The sequence below is a fragment of the Microcebus murinus genome, chromosome 11 (genome assembly GCF_040939455.1).
Source record: "Microcebus murinus isolate Inina chromosome 11, M.murinus_Inina_mat1.0, whole genome shotgun sequence".
Lineage (NCBI taxonomy): Eukaryota > Metazoa > Chordata > Mammalia > Primates > Cheirogaleidae > Microcebus > Microcebus murinus.
This window is the reverse complement of record NC_134114.1, coordinates 60061067-60083583: the sequence shown is the minus strand read 5'-3', so window position 1 is coordinate 60083583 and position 22517 is coordinate 60061067. Positions and strand designations below refer to the sequence as shown.

At 37.7% G+C, this 22517-nt stretch overlaps 1 protein-coding gene across 1 annotated transcript in view; it reads left to right on the top strand.

The window, feature by feature from the left end:
* The first annotated feature begins 14005 nt into the window (after window positions 1–14005).
* Window positions 14006–22517, top strand: part of RPS23 (ribosomal protein S23) — a 477290-nt gene continuing 468778 nt past the window's right edge. Inside the window, exon 1 of the mRNA XM_012784374.2 lies at window positions 14006–14011. The gene's annotated coding sequence lies outside the window, so the exon portion shown is untranslated. The remainder of the gene's footprint in view (window positions 14012–22517) is intronic.

The window sequence follows — 22517 nt, the reverse complement described above, 5'->3', positions numbered from 1 at the left end:
GTATTTCTGCTCATGTTCAGGAGATTTGGATTTTGAGATGAGGAGGTCTACCATTTTTTCTCCTTTGCTGGCAGAGTAATAAAATTCTCTTTCTTTCTCCAAAACTATTTGTTCTCGTTCTTCTGATGTGGCCTTAGGAACAAGTGCTGAGTTTCCGGTAACATAACTACTGATTTTCTTATATCCCCTAGCCACCAATTAGAAATTAGGACAAAAATAGCAAGAGAGTAATTAAAGAAATGGCTTGGCAAATAAAGTAGACCATGTGATTGCTTACTCAACACTGATTCTCCCTTTTCTTTTTCTAAGAAAACCCTAAATTTTATTCAAGCATGTACCTGACGCTTAAACGTTGGAGAAAGTTATGATTAGTTAGCTAGCGCTATCCAATAGCAATATAGGAAGCCATACATATAATTTAAAGTTTTCTAGTAGTCACATTTTTAAAAAGTAAAAAGAAATGATAGCATTAGTTTTAATAATGCATTTTATTTAATCTAATATATTTAAAATGTTATCTTGTCAACAAATAATCAATATAGAGATTATTAATGAGCTTTATTATATTATTTTTCATATTATGTCTTTAAAATCTGGTGTACCTTTTTCCACTTACAGCACATGCCATTTGGGACTAGCTGCATTTAAAATGCTCAATAGCTATGTGTGGCTAGTGGCCACCATATCAAACATTGAAGGTCTAAGCCAAGTCATATTCCCTTGTCAACCATCATTGATATAGGGCCTAAGATAGCCCAGCCAGGCTTACAGCACAGACTTTGCCTATTGGCAAAGTTTCTCTCTTTCCCTCTCCTGACGGACAGGAACAAGCAAAAATAAAGTTCTGATTAACCTGTCAGCCTTGTTGAGATTTAGGGGGGAGCCAGCCGTTGAATGAAGCTGGCATTGAAATTAGCAGAGAAAGAGAAAGACCTAGGCCTTTGGTGACATTATTGGGCTGCTCATCAAACATGGAGTTTGTCCTGACTTTCTCTTTAGTGAGACAATAAGTGTCCTAATTGTTTGAGCCAGCTTGTGTTACTTGTACCCCAAAGAGTGCTAAGGACATACAAAGTGCAAGCTGATACGTGATCATTCATTGGCCCTGTTTAGTATACTCCACAAGGTTATGAAGTAGTAGAGGATGAACTAACGTGCATGGAATTGGAGGGGGAAAAATTAAACCATATGGAAAGCACTTGAATTCACTGCATTAAACATAATTTTAAAAATGTACAACATAATAGCCATATGTTTAAGTAAGAATCATCTGCAAAGCACGCATGTTCACTTTCTGTTCCAGAGTCAGGCAGCTGAATTCTGAGAGTGAGCAAAGCCTAGGGAAAAAAACTCACCCTCTGCCAGATTTACAAGAATAGTTATCTTGATAAAGTCTATATGAACTACAAAGTTTTGAAGATGGAGGGAAAGCTATTCAATAAAACTAAAGCCAGTAATTTTCAGAGATATTTTAGAAGTGTGGTTCTATTTTAAGATTCTCAGTGCTAATTAGAACATATATTTCAATTAGAATCAGAATGAAGTTTAGGAAGTAAATTATTAAATGACCTAGCACATTTTGATGTTCTCAAATGCCCAAACTCCTAGCTTTGGAGAATAATGAGTCTTTAGTGATAATTTATTCTGCTCTTATTCCCACAGTTGCTAGGTAGCTGGGGGCCCTAGATACTTACTGGGCTCCAGAGACCCAATGTGGGCGGTGTCAGAAGAGGATACCAATTAGCAGGTTTGGTTTCACAAAGAAGTAAAGATTGCCCTGAGGTGAAAAACTCTGCCTCTGAGAGAACACCCTTGAACTTTAACTGTCTTTGTTGTTAATCATTACAAGTCAGCAAAGGATTTGGCCTCTCTCTCACCATTTCATTATCCCCATTCTTCAGTAAAAAAATACACATTTTCTCTTATTATGACAATAAAGACAGTAAGCTTACCACATACATAAAAGAGAGTGACCACTTTCTACTAGTCTTAATGGCCCTATCTCTGCTTCTGAAAATTGCCTTAGGTCACTCAAGGCCTCTCGAGATAAACATCTGAGGATTTTGCATAAGGCCCTTAATGGTGTTTTCAAGACAGCATAATTACCTGGGGTTCCACAAGGGAAAAGCAGCAGCCTTCAGGTTGCTGAATAATGTATGGTTGCATGTTTGACTCATATATAGATAGACAGAAGACTAAAAATTCAACCATCATCTGAATCACAATTTTATTCTTTTATCCATTCAACAAAATTTTAAGCATTTATTGTGTGCCAGACATTGTACTAGACACTTAGGATTCTACATGAGTAAGACAGCCGAGTTCTAGCCATTGAGATGTTTGCAGTCTAGAGGGGCAGGTAGGAAGGGGCAGGGAGAATGGAGAGTAGGCAGGTCATTAATTCCCAGAAAGTGCTAGGGAGGGGACCTTTGGACAGCTGAGGAGGTGTCTATTGTCCTAAAGAGTTTTTCTTTTTTCTCAGCAGCAGGAATCTGTACATTCTATACTTTAAAAAAAAAAAATTTCCTGGCTGGGCACAGTGGCTCACGCCTGGCACTTTGGGAGGCCGAGGCTGAAGGATCATCTGAGCTCAGGAGTTTGAGACCAGCCAGAGCAAGAGTCAGATCCCATCTCTACTAAAAAAATAGAAATAAATTAGCTGGACAACTAAAAAGATATATTTATATATATATAAAATAAAAATTAGCCGGGCATGGTGGCGCATGCCTGTAGTCCCAGCTACCCAAGAGGCTGAGGCAGGAGGATCACCTGAGCCCAGGAGTTTGAGGTTGCTGTGAGCTAGGCTGATGCCACAGCACTCTGGCCTGGGCAACAGAGTGAGACTCTGTCTCAAAAAAATAAATAAATAAATAAAAATCTCCTAATATTTAACTACCTTTCTGGCTACATAGTAAATTCGGTAACTTCATACTGACTAAGAAGATGGAAAGGAAATTTTTCCTTTTCTTAGAATTAAATATTCATTTTTGAGTTGCAAAAGTCAATATTTAGTCTTAAAAGCATTCATATAGCAGTATAGCCTAGTCTTATAGAAGCTCAGACTACAGAGCCAGACTGCCTGATTTTGAAACCCTAGCTCTGCTCTTATCCAATGTCTGACACTGACAAGTTGCTAACCCTTTGTTCCTCAACTTCTTCACAAGTAAAATGAAAACTTCATAGAATATATATGGATGTATATATAAATATATGTATATATACAGCTTCTGAGGATTAAATAAATTAATATATTTAATTGTACCTGGCAGATAGTTTAGTATTATGTCTTAATATGGTGGAATTACATGTTACTTGGTGATTAGGTTTGAAGTCAGTAAGTAAAGTGAAATTTAAACACAATCAGATTGTTCTTGAGAATCCTTAGGAAGTTACCTGTTTTTGAGACCCATAGCGCATCTCTTAATATGTCTAGCAGTGTCAATTTTTCTTCCAGTATTAGAACAAATTGTCGTTTCTCTGACTGAACATGGAGTAGCAGGTTTGCACGTAGGTTCCATGCCACACCAAAAGGCCATGTTTTCATACATTAGCCTCATGCTGTGAGACACCAGGAACTGAGATTGATCTAATAGACTTCTTTTCCATCTCATGGTCATTTAGGGAAATAACAGGCAAGAACTGTGATCCAATTTACATGATTTGTTTCCTCCTCTTTTATTAACTCCTCCTACTGTCTTTCTTTGCCAAGACAGGATAATTGAATTCACAAAAATTTAATATGAAATGATTACTTTTTACTAGCATTGTACTTCCTTGAATGTTACCCAGAGTTGGACTACTCTTACTGCCTTCAAAGCTAAGACCTTGATTCCAAACCACCACCCTATCCAGCCCAGATCATGGCACCATCCCCATAACTTGATCCCTCAGCTACTACTCTTCTACTTATGCCCTCTCTTCCCCACAAGAGGAAACACAATATCCAGAGTGGTCTTATAAGGTCCCTCTTGTTCTATACCCTACAATGAGTCCCCAATTCATCCACAGTAAAAGCCAAAAGTCTTTTTTCTTAATTGTTGAGGTTTATCTTATAGTCCAGGATATGGTTTATCTTGATGAATATCCATGGTGCTCGAAAAAATGTGTATTCTGCTGTTATTGGGTGGAGTGTTTATAACAGAGCAATACTATGTATCTTTTTGGTTGATTTAGTTGTTCTTGTCTTCTATATCCTTACTTGTTCCAAGCCCTCAATCCCCTCTAATCCTGTTCTACTCCCCTCCATCATACTTACCACCTTCTAAGGTAATATATTTTTAATTATTACACTTCGTGTTTATTGTCTGTCTTCCTTTGCTAGAATGTAAACTCCACAAGGCAGCCATTATTGGTCATTGTGTTTCCTGATGCACCCCACATTTCTAGAACAGTGCCCAGCACATACCAAGTGTACAATAAATATTTGTTGAATGATTAAATGCTTGAACAGTGCCCACTCTGAGCGAGGGTAGAATAAGTCAGATAAGTTTATTTTTATACCTTTTTCTCCCTTGATTGGTTAACGTCACCCGCAAATATGTCTTTAGCTCTGATACCTCACTGATATGATATGAATATATTTTAGTCAATATTTCTTATTCTCCTGAGTGTATACTTTTTTAGCCTAAGTATCTAATTTGAAAGTGGATCCATATTTCAGGGACCCTCATCAAGAGTGAGAATACAAAAATGTGCTTGGAGAGAGGACCCATGTTCATTGAGCTGACTCTTCAGCTTCATTCATTCTAGCTGTTGTGGTCAGATACAAGATACCACTCTGCTTTCTTTCCCTCGTGGAAAGAATTTCAGACAACAGAAAGCAGGAGGAAACACTGATAGTTTCCTAGCATAAACTATGAGGTTAGTCATAAATAACATTAAACTAAAAGGCAGATAGAAAAACCAGAAAAAAAGTAGTTTGATTCTGTCAACATAATGTGAATGAAAGTGATTTATCCAACCCATTTAAGGTTAATTACAATGAAACACATTATAGATTGTGCATGTCATTAGTTTGACAGATTAACTGGCTGCCACAGAAGCTAGCACTTGACTTTTCCCTTTTGCAGCCATCGCCAAAGCAGCAAATGCCAAAAGGTAGTTCAATCCTTTTGTGACTTCTGACCAAAGCACGAACTGTAAAAGGCATTTCAAGGCACCTCTCCATATTCACAGCAAGATTATGTCTTATCCTCTTGCCAGAGCTAAGGCAGAAGTACACTATTCAATCCGTGCCCATCTGAAAGGATGATGAAATTCAGGTTGTGTGAGAACAATGTAAAGGTCAGAAAATTAGCAAGTTCACAGAAAGAAATATGTCCTCTACATTGGGTGGGTGCAATGGAAAAGGCTAATGGCACAACTGTCCCTCTGGGCATTCACCCTAGCAAGGCGGTTATCACTAGGCTAACACAGGATAGAAACTTCAAAAAGTTCCTTGAAGGGAAAGTCAAATCTCACCCAGTAGGACAGGAAAAGGACCAATTCAAGGAAGAAATGATTGAGAACATGCAGGAATAAAGTGATCTTATGTATTAACACAACTTTCATTAAAAACGGCTAAAATGCAAAAGAAAATAAACGAAACTAGCATTTGCTTCTATATTGAGTCAAGGAGTTTCTTCATCATAGAGTTGACATACAACCTAAGGCTTTCCAATTTTTGTTTTGCTGTTGTTAAAATCCAAGCAAGGCTGGATTTTAACAACAGCAGAGAGGGAAAGGAAGAATCAAGAGCATCGAGGCTAAACGGTGATCTGAGGAAAAGGAGAGGTTGTTGGCATTTACGTAGTATCTACAGCCTCAGTTGAGTTTCTATTCATCTCCCTCCAACAGCCCTTTCTCTATCCAAAGGGTCATGTGGAGCTTTGTTTAATCACTTGTTTAATGTAAGTCTTCCTCCCTGGACTGGAAGCCTCATACGAGCAAGGGCCCCGTCCAACTCCCTCCTGCTCTCTCCCCAGCACTGGCAACGTGTCTGGCACACAAAAGGGCTCAATAAATAATTAATGTGTGGATTCATTTTATGAATGAATAAATGAATTAAAGAAAACTTGGCTCTCTTTAGAATCCCTCACTTGGCACAGCATCTCCCTTACTCCTTTTGCTTTCTTTCTTTCACTCATTACTACACCAAGAATTTCTTCTTTTTATGCCGAAGGCTGGAAGACTTTAATCCCTTTATGGGAAATTGCCTAATAGCAACTGCCTTAATCAAAACCAATTAGGCCATAAAGATATCTAGTCTGTATCCTGTCCTATTTCACTTTCATTCTCTTTGTAATATGCTAATGATCAATGTAAAACAGGAGAAATGAAAAATACTACAATATGCTCTCTTTACCTAATGTGAACATACTTTTGGCCAAGTAACTGTAAAACATTTGGTATTTTCACAGGGAAATCAGTGACTTGCGGTCTCTGAAGCTGATGCTTTTGTTTATTTGACACATTTTTCATAGCCATGTTACCAGTAATTTTAGAGGTCCCAGGGAAGGAAGCATTTCTCTTCCCTGAGATCAGTAATTGTCATCCAAAGGTCTGAGAGCAGTTCCACTTTGCTTCTTGATTGTTTAGCTATGGAGGAAGTTTTATGAAATGTCCTTTATAGTTTCAGAATGAATATTTAACACTAGAAAACCTGTTGGTAATTGTGTCCATACTTAAGCTATCATTTCTTTGAAAGGGACTATTCTATTGCATATGATCCTTAAATGTAATGTCTTTAAAACTCGAGTTAAAAGGACCACCTCTCCTTTCACTAAAATTGTAGGGACATTGGAATGCTGTGAATTCATGGCTCATTCTATTCCCAGTAACTCCGGCCCTGGACAAGTTTCCCCTTCCACACATCCTGTCCTTTGTTGTCATCGCTGTTCTCAGTGTCCTTCTGATGCCCAGCTTTGTGTTTTCTGCCATGGACATTTCTTGAGATCACTCAAGCAGATTTTCCATCTCTGAGAGGAAGCCACTGAGAATTAGTCATCCATAAATGCGATTATGGATAGTAATAAGCTACTCTCAGTTGAGATATTGCAGCTTAGCAGGAGCCTTTTGAAATATTATCACTTTGTGCATATGATTTTGTTAGGTAGATAGTGAGGGATTCTGGGTCTCCTAGGGACAGAAGTGGATGCTGTTGCCCCCATTTTGGTCCTGCCCAACTCTAATTCTCCATACCTGGGGGAGGAGGGAATACCCTAAAAATCTGCCAATCAGAACTTGGCATGACAGCTGCAAAAGAATGCAGAGGACTCTCTAGCCCACAGGCCAAGAGGCATGGGGACCATAAAGTCTGGAAAGTGACGTAGAGTCTACGTGTGCAGTAAGGCTAAAGTCATGCGACTCCCAACTGTCCAATCAAAGTGGTTCCATGGTGACCTCTGAACCATGAGAGAGATCCTTATCCAGGCACTGTAAAATAAGATGCAGACAATAGCCTATCTCTCTCTCTCTTTGCCCTTCCTTTTGCTTGCCCTGCCATGACAGGGGGTCAGGTTGTCGTCTGTGGTGTGTGTATGTACCATGCTCTGTAAACTTATATCTTGCTCTTGCCCTATAATCCTATCTTTGTCTCCTCAATAAACCTCATTTTTGTGCTTGCTTGACTTTGGCATGTCTGGTCATTCTTCGGCCATGAGCGCACCGAGAACCAATGGTTTCAGGCTGAAACCTAACAATTTTGCTGAATATTCACAACAACTCTGTGAAGGAGAAAACATGGCTAGAAATGTTTTCCTGGTTTTGTAGATGACCACATTATAATTCTGAAGGGCTAAATGATTTGCTGATGGTGATACAAAAAGTAGCAAAGGCTGAACTGAAACTAGGCTGAGTCAAGGTACTCTTGCATCTTTCCATCATCATGTTGCTGGCATTGGAATGATCAGATGACAAAATTTTAAGCAAAGTAGTCGGCCAGTAGGAAGGGCTGTGACTGCACCTCAGTTGTTCAATACTTCCTTAATGGCCCTTTCCTGATCTTTGACATTCTCTTCTCTTTCTTTCTGGACTCCCTACTACTCTTCTCCTCCTCCCTTTCTAACAGGGTCTTCTAGTTTCCTGAGCACATTCTTTTCTCTCTGTGCCCCTTGGAGCCTCCAGGGGTCTGGACCCTCTTCTTTGTTCGCTTTATACTCTCTGCTTGCTTCTTAGGTGCTTTCCTGGTTTTAACCACCATCTTTAGGTTGATGACTTAACAAACCCAAATCTGGAACCTAGGTACGTCTCTGCTGAGCACCGTGCTGGTACACACAATTGCCTAATGAGCAACTGTTCTGGATATCCAACAGTCACTCTTACACGGCATGGCCAACTCATTAGCCATCGTATAGACTGACGTATCTGTGCCTCTCACATCCGTATGTCGAAACCCTAACCCCCAGTGTGATAGTAATCGGAAGTGAGGCCTTTGGGAAATAGGTTTAGATGAGAACATGAGGGTGGAGCCCGCACGATGGCGTTAAGGCCCTTACAAGAAGAGTATACCTCACCAGAGTGTCCTTTTTGCCATGTGAGGATACAGCAAGAAGGCATCTGTTTACAAGCCAGGAAGCCAGACCCTCATCAAGAACAAAATTTTCCAGCACCTTGATCTTGGACAGCCCAGCCTCTAGAACTGTATGAAATAAATATCTGTTGTTTAACTCAAAGTATCAATCTATGGCAGGCTGAGCAGACTAAGACGAGATGCATTCCCTACCTGCTACTCTCACCTGCAGGCAATATGAAATTCAAACCTTGCTATTTGGTTATTTTCCAAACTTATTTCCTACTGTTCTACTGCAACCCAGCACCTTTGCCAATCATGCTGAAGTATGTGCTGTTCTCTGAGAGTGCCTTGCTGTCATGTGACTCCGCCTTGCCATAAGCACTTTAGTCCCTCCCATAATGCCTCTTCCCTTGTCTGCCTGACAAATCTATTTATCTTTGAGATTCCTCCTCTAGAATCATCTCCTCTGGGAGATTGTCCTCTCCAGGGAATCTTTAGCTATAGTGCTCCCTGAATCATTCTATTAGAACAGAACTTCTCAAAGTATCTGTTGTGAAGTACAAATTTTTTTAAAACTCCAATTGATATGAACTAATAATTTTATAAAATACAATAAATAAATTCCTAGAAAGATGAAAATGATATAAAATACAATCCTAATTTTTGATCATTAGATCACAGATATAAATTTTTTCTATCTGTGTATTATAAAAGATTTAAACACACTTTTTTCCTTTCTAAAAAACTGATATATTATAGTTGTACATATTTTGGGGGTATATGTGATATTTTGTTATATATATACAATGTAATGATCAAATCAGGGTCATTGGATCTCCATCACCTCAAACATTTACTTTTCCTTATGTTGGGAACATTATAATTTTTTTCTACTATTTTGAAGTATACAATAAATTATTGTTAGCTATAATTTTCCTACTATACTATCAGATACTAGAACTTATTCCTTCTATCTAACTGTATTTCTGTACCTATTAATCGACTTCTCTCCAGCCCCTACCCTCTCTTCCCAGCCTTTGGTAAACATCATTGTACTCTCTACCTCCGCGAGACCCAATTTTTTAGCTTATACATATGAGCAAGAATGTGTGACATTTGTCTTTCTGTGCCTGACTTATTTAACATAATGACCTCCAGTTCTATCCACGTTGCTGTGAATGACAAGATTTTAGTCTTTTTTATGGTTGAATAATATTCCACCATGTATAGACGCCATGTTTTCTTTTTCCATTCATCTATTGTTGGACACTTAACAAAAAACAAATTTCATATCTTGACTATTGTTAATAGTGCTGCAATAAACATAGGAGTGCAGACATTTCTTCGATGCACTGATTTCCTTTCTTTTGTATATATACCCAGCAGTGGGCTTGCTGACCTATATGGTAATTGTATTTTTAGGTTTTTGAGGCACCTCCATACTGTTTCCCATAGTGACTATACTTCTCATTCCCACCAACAGAGTACAAGTGTTCCCCTTTCTGCATCCTTAATAGCATTTGTTAATTTTTGTCTTTTTGATAATAACCATTCTAAGTGAGGTGCGATATCTCATTGGTTTGGATTTACATTTGCCTGATAGCTAGTTTTGTTAAACTTTTTTAAAATGTCCATTGAACATTTGTATGCTTTCTTTTGAAAAGTATCTATTTAGATCCTTTGCCTATTTTTCATTGAATTATTTATGTTTTGCTCTTATTTGAGTTTCTCACATTTTCTAGTTACTAGTTTCTTGTCAGAGAGAAAATTTGGAAGTATTTTCTTCCATTCTATAGGTTGTCTCTTCATTTTTTTATTGTTTCCTTTGCTGTGCAGAATCATTTTAACTTGATTTAATCTCATTTGTCTATATTTTGCTTTTGTTGCCTGTGATTTTGGGTTCTGACCCCAAAGAATCTTTCCCCAGACCAATTTCCTAGAGCATTTCCCCAAAGTTTTTTCCAGTAGTTTCATAGTTTCAAATTTTAGTTCGTAGTTTCATAGTTTTAAATTTAAGTCTTTATTCATTTTGCAGTGATTTTTGTGAAAGGTAAGGTTCTGGTTTCAAGGTTCTTCTGCATATGGATATCTGGTTATCCCAGCACCATTTATTCAAGAGATTGCCCTTTCCCCACTGTACGTTCTTATCACCTTTGTCAAAAATGAGGTGGTGATGTGTGTAGCTTTATTTTGGGTTTGATTTCTCTATTCTGTTCCATTGGTCTATCTGTTTGTTTATATGACAGTACCATACGGTTTTGGTTACTATAGATTTTAATACAATTTGAAATCACGTCTTGTGATACCTCCAGTTTTTTCTTTTGCTCAGGATGCTTTAGCTATTTGGGGTCATTTGTGGTCCTGTATGAATTTTAAGGAGATTGTTTTTTCTATGTCTGTGAAGAAAGGCATTGATATTTTGGTAAAGATTGCATTGAATCTATAGATTTCTTTGGGTAGTATAGGCATTCTAACAATATAAATTCTTTTAAACCATGAGCATAAAATATCTTTCCATTTTCTTGTGTCCTATTCAATGTCTTTCATAAATATTTTATAGTTTTAATTATAGAGATCTTTACTTTCTTTGATTTAATTTATTCCTAGGGTGTTTTTTTTCCTGTACCTATTATAAATGAGATTTTGTTACTCCTGCTATGCAACATTCTGCAACTGTATTCTTGCAAGTACTTTCTCAAGACCATGACAGAAGCAATCATAATCTATCTATAAGGTAAGAAATATGTGAGCTTAATATTTTCAGTTTTATTCTTTGTGTATGGTATGTGCATACTATAGTCTTTTCTGACACTAAAGAAGAAATGAGAAGAACCCATCATGGGAAATGCAGGGTTCTTTTCATATGGTTGATATATTTCCTCATCATATTTGCCTCCTAATTTTTATGGATCTCTGTGCTCTCTCACCCCATTGTGTGTGTGGTTTCTTTGCTACCTACACAGCATCATCTCACCTTAAACACCAGATGTCCCTTCTTCACCCTTGCCATTATTCATTTCTCAAAGTACCGCAGTCACAAGGCTGTGCATTTGGCACACTTCTAGGGAAAACAAGTGATATTATATTATAACACAACTCAGAAAGTGTCTTTAAATTGTATTAGATATTTATTATGTTCTTTAAAAGTCCCTCTGCATTCTTAATGGGTAATACTTTACACAGAATAGGATTTCTCACCTTTTAACTGGGATCCTGCTTTTTCCATAGGTTCTCCCCCTTCTCTTTAAGCTGTCCTTAGCTGTGTGTTCATTACCCATGAATCTCCTGTTTGTTTCTTGTGCAAGCAGTTTGTTTCTCTCTGAGTTTTGTGGTCTCCTTCCAAACTGCTGAATATACAACTCAACAGATACAAATTAATATTGCAAAATACATTATGGTATCCTTTGAGCCTAAATGCCTAATCTCAATAAGATACTGGAGAAAAACATCAGTAGCTTGAAAGTCCTGCAGTAGAAATCAGGGATGAGCTTAATGACTATTTTCTTTCATTTTTTAAAAAGTTATCTTGGCTGGGCACAGTGGCTCAGGCCTGTAATCCTAGTACTATTGGAGGCAGAAGTGGGAGGATTGCTTGAGGCCAGGAATTTAAGACCAGCCTGGACAAGAATGAGACCACATCTCTACAAAAATAAAAATATTATTTTTTATTTTTATTATTTATTATTTATTTTTTATATTTATTATTTATTATTATTATTATTATACCTAGGAGTAGTGGTGTGCACCTCTAGTCCCAGCTATTTGGGAGGCTGAGGCAGGAGGATCCCTTGTGCCCAGGAGTAGGAAGTTGCAATGAGCTATGATGATGCCACTGCATTGTAGCCTGGGTGACAGAGTGAGACCTTGTCTCAAAAAAAAGGTTGTATTTTTTTCTTCTCCTCTTTTCTGTCCCTTCCTCCCCTATTTCCTCCATCTTCTCCCTTCCACTTCCCCCTCCATTAGATAACACAAAGCTTCAGAGAAGCACAAGTGAGATCAGCTGTGCACCTGAGAAAATAACATATATCTCTGGCAACGATAGAAAGCCTTTATTCGTTGCACATTAGTTACTGGTCCCTTTTCTATTGATTATTTGGGAATGAAGCACCCTTAAAGCTTATTGCAAGGTTAGGTTTAGTACTCGGCAAGGAAAACTGATTTTGATGTTGTGTTTAGAAATATTAACACTTTTTATTTCTTATTTTAGTGTTATAATTAATTTTTGTTTTTAACAATCACACATACACATACCACAAACACACAATAAAGCAAGTTCATTTAGAAGATAGTGCTTCTTTATTGCTTTTTTTCTGTGTACTTTTAAAAGAAAGCAAATATATTTCACCTCAAATATACTTCTTTGTCATATTTCAAGATAACTATTCAGAGGGGCTGGAGACATAAAAATAGCTAAAAAGATGCCTTTTGTCAGGGAGATTTGTATCTGTAGAGAAAATCTGCATTGTTGAGATGAACAGCCATGCTTTTTCTGAGGTCCCCTCCCTTGCCTGAATCTAGGAAAGATTAATTCAACAATGGACAACTATTTACTTTTTTTTGAGAGCTATCTTTTGGAGAGTTGCCTAGCAAGACTGCATAGCAAGACTGTCTTTGCCCATATCTGTCTTTCTCTCTCCCTCCCATAACCTATCTTGCCATGGTCCAAGCCCCTTTTCTTTCTGTAACCTCAACATGGTATCATCCCTTTGGCCCCTTTTTTTGAGACTTCCTATTTTGTGTGACTCCCATTTATGTGTGTGCACATTAATAAAATTTATATATATTTTCCCTTATTAATCTGCCATTTGTCAGCTGATTTTCAGCAAAGCTTCAGAGGATGAAGGAAGGGGGAAGCCTTTCCTTGGCCCCCTATACTTTTAAAAAATTAAAATATTATTCACATATCATAAAATTCATATTCTTAAAGTATAAAATTCTGTGGGCCTTTAGTATATTCATAAGGTCATGTAACTATCACCACTATCTAATTCTAGAACATTTTTGTCATTCCCAAAAGAAACCTCATACCCATGAGTAGTTAAGTTCCATTTTCCCCCCTCCCCAGCCCCTGCTGAACAATGATCTCCTTTCTGTCTCTATGCATTTGCCTTTTCTGGACATTTCATATAAATGGAATTATACAATGTATGGCCTTTTATGTCTGGCTTCTTTCACTAAGCATAATGTTCCCACAGTCGTCCATATTTTAGCATATATCAGTACTTCATTTCTTTTTATGGATGAATAATATTCTATTCATGGATATACTATGTTTTGACTATCCATTTATTAGTTGATAAGCATTTGAGTTGCTTTCACTTTTTGGCTATTGTAAATAATTATGCCATGAACATTCATGTACAAATTTAATGTGAACATGTGCTTTTAATTCTCTTAAGTATATACTGTAGGAAAGGGGAAACATCTTCTTCACCTTCTGAAGGTTCGCTGAAAAACCGACTCACAAAAATCAGATTAACTGAAGAAAAGACATACGAATTTATTAACGTGTACATGGGGGAGAATCACAAGAGCGATTACTCCAACCCTCTGCTGGAGTACAGAAGCCTATCTATCATCTGGAGGTTACAGAAAGAATGGGATCGCAGAGCATGACCATACACAGGTTATGGTGGTAAATCAGGTTGAGTGGCAAGACATGTCATGGGACAGAGAGAAGAGGAAGAATGACTAGCAAAGGTGGTCTTGTTATGTAAATGAAATCTCAGAAGTAGCCACCCTTGGAGAGAATAGATGGTAAATGTTTCTTTCAGACCTTTAAAGAGGTCAGACTCTCAATCAATCCTCCCACAGTCTAGATAAGGGAAGGCCTGGCTGTATCAATGCAGATTCTCTATAGATTCATATATGCCCCTACAAAAGACAGCTTTGGAGGGATACTTGTGTTTGCTGGATCTCTGACAGCCATCTCAAAATGTGTCAAAGAAATATATTTGGGGTAAAATATTTTTTTTTCCTTTAATAACTAGGAATGGAATTGAGAGTAACTTTGTATAACTTCTTGAGAGACTGTCAAACTTCTTTCCAAAGGAGGAAAGAAATCTTTCCTTTTTAAAAGGAAATCTTTTAAAATTCTCACCAGTGTCATATTAAAATTGCATTGGATGATTAAAAATTGTGTTTGTAATGCAATGCAAATTCTATTGCATTGGATGAGTTAAACAGGCAAGAAAGACTTTATTCAAGACTACTGCAATAGGAGAGAGAAATTAAACTCAACTCTGAATACAACAGGACAGCTAAAGATTTATAGCCAATGGGCAGAGTGAGGGAGTCAGAGGATGGAAAAATTACCAAAAACTTTGTTGGGCATCAATGTAGGTGATTCTTGCTAACCTGACTCAGCAAAATTTTTGCTGAAGTAGGCTCAGCAGGCCATGGACAGCAGGCCAAAGATAATGCATAGTAGAGAAGAGGGTTCAAAGTAGATTGGCTAAAGTTTGATCAAGGAGGGAGTCCTTGTCACTAGCAATGTGTAAAGGTTCCAGTTTCTTCACATCTTCACTAACACTCACTATTGTCTTTTTGATCATAGCCATTCTAGTGGGTGTGAACTGGTCTCTCATTGAGGTTTTCATTAGCATTTGCCTAATGACTAATGATGTTGAGTATTTTGATGGGTTTATTGGTCATTTGTGAATCTTCTTTGAAGAAATGTTTATTCAAATTCTCTGCCTTTTTTTTTTTTTTAATGTGAGACAGGATCTCATTTTGCTGCCCAGACTGGAAGTGCTCACAGCTCACTGTAGCTTCCAACTCCCAGACTCAACCAATCCTCCTGACTCAGCTTTCTAGGTAGCCAGGACTATAGGCTCATGCCACCATGCCCAAGTCATTTTTTAAAAAAATTTTGTAGATATAGGGTCTTGCTATGTTGCCCAAGCTGGTCTCAAACTCCTGGACCCCAAGCAATCTTGCCTCCCACAATGCTGGGATTATAAGCATGAGTCACCATGTCTAGCCTCTCTGTCCATTTTTAACTGAGTTATTTATTTTTCTTTATATTTAAGTTGGAAGAGTTCTTTATATATTCTGGAAATTAGAACCCACTCACGCCCTCCAGCAGTGGCAATGGACAGCCTGCACCAGCTTGAGGGCTGCCCACTCATATGTACAGATGACAATGTTTGTCAGCTTATGCCAGCTTGAGAACTGTCTGGGTTAGATGGCAGGCAGTGGTGGTTTTTTTTTTTTTTTTTTTGGCCCCTCTGGCTTGAGCATGGTGCTTCCCACATCTATGGATGGTAGCAATTGTTGGCCCATTCCGGCTTGAAAGCTATCCCATTTGGATTCACTGTCTGCACCGTTTGTTGGCTGGGCACTTCTTAAGCCCAGCACCTCCCATATCGACAGGCTGTGGTGATTGTCAGACCACCCTGGTCTCCCAACTGTGGTGGAGGTGTGTGCAGCACCTGCCCATGGGACTCACAAGGGTACCCAGCCTCCCAGCTCACACCCCCTGTCCCAGACTGGCAGGGCTGATGTGGAGGCAGCAGCAATGGATCGGACCCCTAGGTAGAGGAAGTGCTCTGGGTCTAGGCTTTTAAATTAGTGCTAGTGACAGTGCCCAGATTTTGAAAGCCAGCGAGTCACTGCTGTGCCCTCTCTCCCGATCAATGCCTCTGCACAGTCTCCAGATAGTTTCCTATGTCAGTTCTGTGACCTTTTGCAATGGAGGGTCCTTCCTGCAGCTCAGACAGCAATGACTGTAGGGGAAGCATGGAGCCCTGGGATTCTCCCCTCCGTGCCTTACCAACATATGTGCTCATCTTCCTTGTGGACCTCCAAACTGCAGCGCAGGTTGCCTCGCCTCCTTCTCCTTCACTTTCAGTGCCTCTAGTCACCTCTCTTTTGATTCACGATGCTCTCAGATGATCAATCTGAATGTGGATATCCACTGGCCACCTTTAATCCTCTCTGTAAGAGGAGAGTGTGCAGGCTGCTTCCTAGTTCACTACCTCCCAAGAGTCTAATTACTCATGTGTAGGCTCAGCCTCTGTATTGAATCTTCAGAGAAAGTTTAAGTCAAAGACACGTATGCTAAAACATACCATCTGTTAAGTATAGAAAAACTACAAGTAAGTATGCTGAATTTATCATATATTTGACTTCTGATAACTTTATTCAATTGGAAAATAAGATTGATGGGGAATTAAAACATTATTATTTAGAATAATATTTTTGGAATTTATTATCGCTAATATTATTAATGAACATGTTCCACATATTCTGAGAGCAGGGCAAGCAAAGGAAAATTGAGGATCTTTCAGATTGGCAAAAGAGATCAAATAGAAAAAATGGAGTGAAAGGAAACACTCAATGGCTTCTCAGTTTCTAATAAACTCTCATAATTAAAGTTTGAATCCCCTCTGAATTAACTGAGTGGTCCAAATGGAAAATTTAAGAATGCTTTTAAAAAAACTGGCTTTCTAGACCTTGTGGTTAGCAAATAGGTCTTGCCAATTTTGATAAATTAGTTGTAAATGAATCAGAAACATGTGGACTCTATGCATTCATATTTTGAAATAGAGGAAAGGTGCTTGGAAAATAAATTTAGTTAATGCCAAAGTTTAAATGTTTCAGAAATGGTCTGTGATATTTTCAGAAAACAAAACATTAACACGGTGTCAACATTCTAACTTCAATGTATTTATATAATGTTTATTTAGCCCTAAACCCAAATTAACAGAAAGAATCATTGTGCAAAATAATAAAAATTTTTACTCACTCATGAGCACTGACTATTCTTAGTCTCTACTATTCTTAGTCAATCACACATTCTTTAATGTTCATTCTTTTTTTCCTATATTGCAGTATAGGAATAGCACAATTCTAAGTGGCTCAAAGTTCAGTATATATCCATTCCCACATCTTCCTACTGGTTGGTGGGTCTTTAATAAATTCAAATAATATGTTAAATAGAATTCTACATATATTCTCCAATTCTCCTGAAAAAACAATCAATCATACGAGGTTATTATAATGCTGAAATATTAGAATATGAGACTTGAAACATAATTGTACACCTAATGAGACATATAAAGAATAATATTTTCTCATATATATATATCAACTCAGTTTTTCTATCTTTAATTTGCTATAAAATTGAGTTGCTATTGTTTAAGTTTTATTGTTATGTTCAATAGGAGGTTATTTTATCATTATGGACTACAGTGAGGCAATAACAAAACAAAACCCCAGTGTTTTGGCAAATTCGTTAAAGTAGCCACTCAATATACAAAAGGAACAACAAAACAATTCCATGATCATCAAACTTGCTATCAGAATTCACTGATTATATCACTGCATGTATTAACTAGTTTGATCAAAACAGTTCATCCTGCTCAAAGTTCTAACACCCTCCATTTTAGATACTTTGCAAGTAAAGTGAATCACAATCCCAAAGTAACATGACAGCAAATTGTCGAGAAAATTTTGCTGATCCAGTTTTTCTGGCAATGGAATTCTAGAGCTACTTTTAATAAAGCCATTACAATTGGAGATAATTCAATAAGTCTGAAAAGAACAAAAAGACTCCCAAGAAGCAGGAAAATAAGGTAAAAATAAAAGAATAGAAGAATCTATGTAGAACAGATATTAAATGTATAGTGTCATGTAAATTCTAGCGATGAAAATCCTTTCTGACAGCTTGCAATGTTAGATTGATTAGAAAAGTTTTGGAACATTACCACGGTCCCTGAAAGGCGTGGGAAATAATTTCAAAGGAAAAGGAAAAAATTAAAAAATACCCTTTTCCTGTATATTGAAGAATATTACAATATAATAACAGAACAAGGCTTTCTGGAGAGTTGCCATGTGTTCTATGGAAGAGGAAATCACATGCAACAATATGTGTAATCATAACAGATAGCAGCTCAGCTAGTGTTTTGATGCTATTGTCAAGTGATTTGAAGTACCCAAGAGGGCACTTCAACAAACTAATTATTGTACTTCAACAAACTAATTATAACTAATGCAAACTAATTTATTGGATCTGCATTTTACTTTTGTGTGTTAAGGGATGGTAAATTGTTTTTGTTACATTTGCTTAATAAACCTGACTTTTCCTCTTTTCCACCTTGCCTTATACAGAAATAAGTTAAGAAATGAAAGGAGATGGCTTCCATTACTACTCACTTAAGTGCTTTGCAGTTTTAAGTTCAGGAAACACAAATTAGTTTATAAAAATGTGTCTAGCAACATGGATGACCTTGCAGGACATTATGTTAAGTGAAAAAATCTAGGCACAGAGAGATAAATACTGCATGCTCTCACTCATATGTGGGAGCTAGAAAAGTAGAACTCATGGAAGTAGAGAGTGGAGGTTAATTGATACAAAATTATAGCTAGATAGGAGGAATAGGTTCTAGTGTTCTATAGCTGGAGGATGACGATATAAAATATATAATGACAACTTGCCATATATTTTCAAATACCTAGGTGAGCTGATTTTGAATATTCCCAACACAAAAAAACGCTAAGCGTTTGAGGTGATGAATATGCTAATTTGATCATTACACATCGTATACATGCATTGAATTTTTATACTGTACCCAATAAATGCATACAATTACTATGTGTCAAAAATAATAATAAAAGCAAAAACTATACAGAAAAAATGTGTATCTGAACTCAGCTTGAGGAAAGGCTTGGCCCTGTTTAAGCAGATTGAGGAGGTACACCTTCTATAGATGTAGTCCTCAAACTTCAGGTGAGAGAGAATCACCAAAGGAGCTTGTCAAAATACACATTCTCAGGCCTCACCTCCAGAGGTTCTGATTCAGTAGCTTTGAGGTGGGATTCCTTAATCTGCACGTAAACCAGAGTCTCAGGTGTTACTGATACAGGTGGTTTTCAGGCTGCATTTAAGAATGTGAAATAAGAAAAAAATAGGTATTTTCTCCCAGATAATTCATACTTGTAATCCTTGATTTGTTGGTGAAAAATAGTTCCTTGGCAAAATGAGACTCCAATTCAAGAGACATGCTTTTCTACTCCAGAGAGAAGATGGGATGCATGGTGGCCCAGGCCAGTGTTCTGGGGAGCTGAGCAGGAAGGATCTAACAGCAGAAGCTTATAATGAGAGAGGCTCTTCCTCAGGGCACGGTTTCTCCCTTTGCTCAGCACTTTCTTTAATATTAACACAAGCTCCAGCATAAGGCGAATGGGCCACAGAGCAGCCTCATGAGAATAAAGTAGCCCAAACGCTTCCCACATGAACACATGCTGGGAGAGGAGAGGGTCAAAGAGGCAGCGATCACCCCCAGTTTAAGAACTCCTGAAGCAGGGAGACTCAACGTTTTCCAGTTTGATATCTTATAAGCACAAAAGGCATTTTGAGATTGTGTTATGACAATGACTATTCTGTTAATATCTTTTAATATCAGTTTCAGGTGAAATATATATTATATTAATAACAGCAAAAAGCTACAATGAATTTAATAATACTTTAACCTGGATTTAAACATTTTACAAATACTAGTATAATTTTATTTTTTATTTATTTACTGAGATGGTGTCTTAATCTGTTGCTTGGGCTAGAGTGTCATCATAGTTCATATAACCTGGAAATTCTGGCCTCAAGCAATCCTCCCGCCTTGGCCTCCCAGTATTGGGATTACAGCTATGAACCACTGTGCCCGATCTATTTTTTCGGATATTTTATTTTATTTATTTTTTGCTGGCTGCTTGCAGTTTATTTTCTACTTGGTGCAAACACCAACTGCTTTTCAGCTCACTGCAGCCTGCCTATTCTGGAGCTGTGATGTGCCTAGGGGCTCCGGCTTCCCCGGCAAGGTTACAGGTGATCACACAGCCAATCAGAGCATTGCATCACCTAAAAAGCATCCTTGAATTATGGGTGGGCATGAAACCTAAATTAGCCATTCAGGGTGAAAGAAAAACATGTGTCCCCTTTTTGGGGAAGAGTTTAGGATGGAGCCAAAACTGTGGACAGCAGATTAATGGAAGAATCTATATGCTTGATGTCCTGAGTCACCTAATCAATTACCAAGCAAGATCATTTTGTGGCAGATATCTTCTATTTACTCCTTACGTCCATCATCCACTTTTATTTTATTTTATTTTTTATCTTTTTGAGACAGTCTTACTTTGTTTCCTGGGCTAGAGTGCAGTGGCGACATCCTAGGTCACTGCAGCCTCAAACTTCTGGGCTCAAGCTTTCCTCCTGCCCCAGGCTCCCAAGTACCAGGAACTACAGGTATGTGCAGTCACACTTGGCTGACATCATCCACCTTTCTTACTCTGCTCTCTGCCCTGAAAGCCTGACCTGTATGGTCTGTGTCCATGCGCTCTCTTGCCCTCTGGCTTCTGGTTGGTTTTAACCAGTGGGGAAAACCGGCAGAAGAGGGAAAGGAGGAAAAGAGTACGGTCACATTTATTCCGATACAATGTCTTGTTTTGGAACATCCTGTTGAATGAGAGAATAAATCTTTTAGTATTTGAACTAGTTTGAGTTATATTTTTAGTTCCTTAGAATAAAATGTGTTATAATTATACCTGTGTCATCTCATATAAACTTCAGAAGAAGTTAAGGTAGTATTATCATCTCTATTTTACTGTAAGGAAAGCAGGACCCAGAGAAGTGGAGTGTCTAGAGAATAAGAAAACAGGCTTGAAGTAAGGCTGATTTTTTTTTTAAGTTTTAAAATTGATTTATGTTCACTCAACTCTCTGTTATAGTATGGCTGTTTCATTTTTAAAAATTGTATGAAATGCTTTTCAAATACTTTCTTAACAAATGATCATAATCAGAAAATAGGCTCATCTCACCTTCCATGCAGGTTTTAGCGAGTGCCTGGATGCCATGCACACATTTTCCTTTATCATTTAATCACCCTTAGTCTGAGAAGATTCTGAAATAAACTAGGACACATAAATAGAGGAACCAATTTGCTCTCTCTTGAAGGACACCCTGGAATACATCCTAAGAGATGAAAAAACAAACAAACAAACAGAAAACCTTTATATGTAGAAATAATTTCAAACTTACAGAAAAGTTGCATGAATAGTACAAAGAGCACTCCTCTATGCTTTACTCAGATTCTCTTATTACTCAGATTCTCTTATTAATCATATTTTGCCCTAGTTAATGCATCATCACATCACACACCTCTCTATCTATACACACAGATATAGATATTCTCAAATAGTTCCAAAACATTTGTGCGTGTATATATATGTATTCTCAAATAGTTTAGAACCATTCAGAATATGTAGCATCCATTATGCCCTTTCTAAATACAATCGGCCCCTGATCAACATGGGTTGGAAATGTGAGAGTCCACTTAACTTAGATTTTTTTTCAACTAAATTTGCTTTTTCTAATTTCAAAAAATTGGGGAGTACAAGTGTTTTTTGTTACATGGATGAATTGTGTCATGCTGAAGCCAGGGCTTTCAGTGTATCTGGCACCAGAATAGTGTGCATAGTCCTCGATAGGTAGATTTTTATCTTCACCTCTCTCCTACCCTCAGCCTTTCTTAGTTTCCAAGGTCCATTGCAGTTTTTTTATGATCATATATATCCTTCGTTTAGCTCCCACTTGTAAATGAGAACCCGTGGCATCTGCTTTTCCATTTCTGAGATGCTTCATTTAGGAAAATGGTCTCCGGTTCCATCCATGTTGCTGCAAAAGACATTATTATTATCCTTTTTATGGCTCAATAGTACTCCATGGTATAGATACACCACATTTTCTTTATCCACTCATCAGTTGACGGGAACTGAGGTGGGTTCCTCATCTTTGCAATTGTGAATTGTGCCAGAATAAACATTCAGGCGCAGGCATCTTTTTGAAAAAATGACTTCTTTTACTTTGGGTAGATATTTAGTAGTGGGATTGCTGCATCAAATGTAAGGTCTAATTTTTGTTCTTTGAGGACTATCTGTACTGCTTTTCATAACAGTTTTACAAGTTTACATTCTCACCAACAGTGTATAAGCATTCCCTTTTCACATAACTGTGCCAAGATCTGTTGGTTTT